The sequence below is a fragment of the Phacochoerus africanus genome, chromosome 1 (assembly GCF_016906955.1).
Source record: "Phacochoerus africanus isolate WHEZ1 chromosome 1, ROS_Pafr_v1, whole genome shotgun sequence".
Taxonomy (NCBI): domain Eukaryota; kingdom Metazoa; phylum Chordata; class Mammalia; order Artiodactyla; family Suidae; genus Phacochoerus; species Phacochoerus africanus.
In genome coordinates, this window is record NC_062544.1 from 46382013 (window position 1) to 46386880 (window position 4868).

The 4868-nt window shown below is 43.1% G+C and overlaps 1 long non-coding RNA gene across 1 annotated transcript; it reads right to left on the reverse strand.

Annotated features, from left to right (window-relative positions):
• Nucleotides 1-838: 838 nt before the first annotated feature.
• Nucleotides 839-4589, reverse strand: LOC125111801 (uncharacterized). Its single transcript, XR_007130942.1, has 3 exons — nucleotides 4501-4589; nucleotides 2134-2199; nucleotides 839-1207 (listed from the first exon to the last, which is right to left on the reverse strand). It is a non-coding gene; the product is annotated as an uncharacterized LOC125111801 (long non-coding RNA).
• Nucleotides 4590-4868: the final 279 nt, after the last annotated feature.

The following is a 4868-nucleotide window of genomic DNA, read 5'->3' on the forward strand; positions in this document are numbered from 1 at the left end:
GTGATATTGTGTAGCCAGCACTGAAAACCACTGACTTAATTCAAACCCTTAGCACTTTAAGAATATGAGACTCCGAGAGGTTAAGTGACTTAATCATGTTCTAAATTTACACTGTCCAATATAGTAGGCTTACCCACTCATGGCTTTTTTAATTTAAATTTAAATGGAAAGAATAAAAATCTGAAATAAGTAAATTTAAATTTATTGGCATTAAGGAGTTCCCTGGTTGCCTAATGGTTAAAGATCTGGCACTGACAGTGCTACAGCTCATTGCTTCGATGCAGGTTTGATCCCTGGCCAGGAACTTTTGTATGCCACTGGCTCAGCTAAAAGAAACATTTATTGGAATTAAATAAAATTAAAAATTGAGTTCCTCAGACACACTACCCACTTTTCAGGTGCTCAATACCCACATGTGGCTAGAAGCTATCATATTGGACAGCACAGATAATAGAAATTTCCATCATCACAGAAAGTTCTCTTGGTCATTGCTGTTACAGGAATAATTCTACATGTATTTTAACATCTTTCTTTGAAGCGTGGCAGAAGATCATCTTGTACCTAGCTGTAAGTTGAATTTGATTTCTATCTCATCACTTAGTAACTTCAGAAGCATTTAAACTATTATTACAGAATGATTTGTATAATAAAAATTGTTTTTAAGCAAGTATAACTCATCATTAGCAGATATATCTGCACTAATACTACAATAAAAGCAACAGCTTCTTGGGCAAGAATAGAAAGTGACTCAAATGTGAGACACCCCACTCCACCTCCACCCCCAAATCAATGGATAATGATCCAGGAGGCAAATTTTCTTCCTTGATTGGCAAGGAAAGCACATGGGGAAAGGAAGAAGGGGGAGCTACCTATCCCAACAACCAGTCCACTGGGTCAGAGCCAACTCATAAACTTGTCTCTAGGCACTGTCCTGATCCACGGAGAGTATCAAGGAAGTTGGTAGAGGACCATCTCCGCCTCCTTACAGACTGAAAACAAAACAGTAGGAGAACTAAGCCCAAGTTCTACAAGAGGATTTATTACTATCACTGTCTTTGGACAAACTACTATAGGACATATTTTTATCACCTAAAAATTCCTGACCTCTTATAGTAATCATGACATGGAACAGAGTTCATCACGCTGGCCTTAGTGTTAAAGAGATTCAGATCCATTGTGTTGGTTGTATTTTTGTTGCTGCAAGCATCTAAAAAAAAAAAATCAACATTTTATCAAGTTTGTTTTTTCAGTTGTGTTATGAAATTGAAATGTAATACTACTCAACTGTACCAGAATACATTGTTCCTTGTCTTGTGGCTTAAATTTTGTATTCCCAAGTGCATTATATCAAGCAGTGAGATAGCCATGTCTAGGTCTAAACAAGAGGGAGCCAGAAAGCCAATAGTAGAACAAAAAGCCAACCTCAGTGATTACAGCCTGCCAGGTGCTGTTCTGAGCATTTTACACTGATTACATCATTTAATTCTCCCAACAACTCACCATGAGGTAAGTGCTATTATTATCCTCATTTTACAGATAAAGAACCTGAGGGACCAAGAAGTTGAGTAATTTGCTCAAGGCCACACAGCTACTAAGTGGTAGAACTGAACTTCTAACCTTGGCCGTCTAACTCTAGAGCCCTGGACCTTAATTGCTCTGCTCTGTTATCAGCATGTACTTACTTCATGGTCATGGTTTTGGCCTATCAAAGTCAAGATCAGAGACACCAGATTGGACTGGTCTCCTTGAGTGGGGAAAAGGACCTCAGGGTGGCAAGGAGAGGATGTGAGCATGTGTGGCCTTAACCCCAGGTCTCCCACGATTGCTGTGTTGTCCAGGGGAGGGGAAGACCCCTCGTCCCCCCTTTGACAGTTATTCTCTCTACATACCCACATTGCTTTGCAAGAGCAACAGTAATAGCTGCCACAAAAACTATTACCAGAGACTATGAAAGGGAAGGGGAGGGGCACAAAATAAATAGCAGTAGCTATAGATGCTCCTCCAGTGGTTACACAACAGTCCCTGGCATCTGGGGCCCTGGATAGGCTCAGGGGAGTGAGGTTTCCTGGCTCCCGGCAGGGGGCCAGGATGGACAGATAGCGGCATTAATTAGACCATTATATAAAACATCACCTTTCCTAAGGCCATATTCTCTCCTTCGTAACCTTTACAAATCTCAGCATGTTTCCACATTTCATCCTGGAAGACAAACAAGAAACACAGCCAGTCCCAGTGTTGCTCATTTCCCAGTCTAAGTGAACCAAACTATTTTCTCACCCAGACAGCAGTGTGATGTTCTGGGCAGCAGAGTTTTCTCTGGGTCTTTCATGCCTACTGTGTTTGGTTTTTTTTGTTTTTTGTTTTTTGTTTTTTGCCTTTTCTAGGGCTGCTCCCACGGCACATGGAGGTTCCCAGGCTAGGGGTTGAATCGGAGGTGCAGCTGCCGGCCTACACCAGAGCCACAGCAATGTGGGATCCAAGCCGAGTCTGCCATCTACACCACAGCTCACGGCAACGCCGGATCCTTAACCCACTGAGCAAGGCCAGGGATCGAACCCGCAACCTCATGGTTCCTAGTTGGATTCTTTAACCACTGAGCCACGACAGGAACTCCCCTACTGTGTTTCTTTGCTGATTGTGCTGCAAACAAAAGCAACTCTCCCAAACAGCCTTGCTTTAAGCCCTTTGGACTTACTCCACCCTCCAAGAGGCTCTGTTTATATTTGTTTGTATGCATAATAAACTTTACTATTTAGAGCAGTTTTAGGGTCACAGCAAAACTGAACAGAAAGGACAGAGGTTTCCCATATAGCTCCTGCCCCCACACCCACCCAGGCTCCCCCACTATCAACTTCCCCATCAGAGTGGTGCACTTGCTGCCACTGATAAAGCTACACAGTTGTATCATAATCACTCAAAGTCCATAGTTTACAAAACCTTTCACTTTTTATGGGTATTGCACATTTTATGGGTTTTGACAAATGTATAATGACCTGCATCCAACACTCTAAGATCATTCAATTATTTTTAAAAGGTATCATGTGTATACTTTGCTCCTGAGAAGCCCCACCTGCTTTTTTGATTATTCAGAGATGATCTCGTTTCTGGAGAGCTTATAGACCCGGTTCTCACTGTGAGTTCACTCCCAAGGCCTTTGCACTTGATCAGACAGTGAATGACAGCACAAGGAGGGTGGGGCTCTGAGACACTCCTCGGGCAGCCAGCCTAAGAGCCCAATCCTGCTGTTGCCTTGGCAACAGCTGAAGTTTCTTGTCCTGGGCTGAAAAGCATGATGTCTCTTCATTTGTGAAAAGTCTATTTTACACTCTCAGTCTGCCTGGGGCATAAATATGCCAGAATGGAATCCTCAGGATTGGGTTTCCTTTTCCTGATTTGGAAGCAGAGGGGGAAATATCTACAATAGGAAGTGAACGGGAGGCTTCACACGTCTCATACTGGATTTTAGGTTCAAATATTCCAGCATGCAGCTTATTAGCTGATCAAAGTGTTACACTTGCACAGGATTTCGTTTCAGATGCAGCAGTGTTTTTTAGGCCATTGTAGAGAAAAAGAATTCAGTTCTTTTGTCTGGGATCCCCCGTGCCATCACTTGTATTTTTAAACCCTAATACAGAGCGTTTTGAAAGAGGACAAAGTTTAACATCCTTACATGACTGCATATTTAATCATGCCTAGTATATCTGAAGTATTATTTAGAGAGCTCAGAGCACTCTCTAAATATGAGTTGCTCTAGCCTGAAACACTTAGGAAGCCCATCAGCCTTGAATTAGATAATACATTCTCTCCGTTTCAGCTTTCTTCTCTAATTGATGCTTCTGTTTGAGCCTAAAGAGTTGCAATTTCCTTGATTGTCTCTCTCCCTCAAAATTCTCCAGACCATTGCTTATCGCAAAGCCCAAATGTCTGCCTATCCCAGTTACAGGTATGTAAATAACATTTAATCTTTCTTCCTTCCTTTGGAGAGTGAAGTATGCGTCTCTAACAAACATCCGCCAGATTTTATTTTAGAACTAGGAGAATAACTTGATTTCCTGCAGCAACAAGATTCACATATTTCTACCCGTCTGTAAACTTAAATCATGAGGGGTGGCCACCCACCCAAGTGGTTATGTGCACCTGGGCAAGACCCGCCAGGAATCAGACCAGGGAGAGCATGTGGTACTAAATCAATGCAGGAGCCTCCCCCAGTTCTAACATCCACTTCAGGTCAAACTGCTCCTGCCCATCCTTTGGTATCAAACAGGACAAAGCACAAGGACTAAAAAGCCGATTTTTGTGCTTGTCCTCCCTTCTCCTAGCAGAGGATGTCAGGTGCCGTAGCACAGTGGGGAATAGCATCAGAAGTGCCCCCGTTGGCAGCAACAAAGGGCTGTGTTGAAGCTGGTTAACCATCCAGGGAGACACGTGATCACTTCTACAGCAGACTCTGACCACTGGCCTCATACCCCTGTCCTGGTCTGGAATGAAGAAACATGTTACCTGTTATTTCTTGGGACCCTCGACACCATAGATGCTTGAGAAAGGATTCGATGCCGTGGAGGAGCCTCCATTGACGAAAGAATGCAGGAAACCTGGTTCTTATCTTTAAGGAATTTCTCTCTCTCTCTCTTTTAGTTTTTTTTTTTTTTTTTTTTTTTTTTTTAGAGCCACACTTGCAGCACATGGAAATTTCCAGGCTAAGGATAGAATCAGAGCTACACCTGCTGACCTAGGCCACAGCCACAGCAACACAGGATCCAGGCTGCATCTGCGACCTACAGCAGAGCTCACGGCAACACCAGATCCTTAACCCACTGAGCAAGGGCAGGGATCAAACCGACATCCTCATGGATATTTGCTGGGTTTGT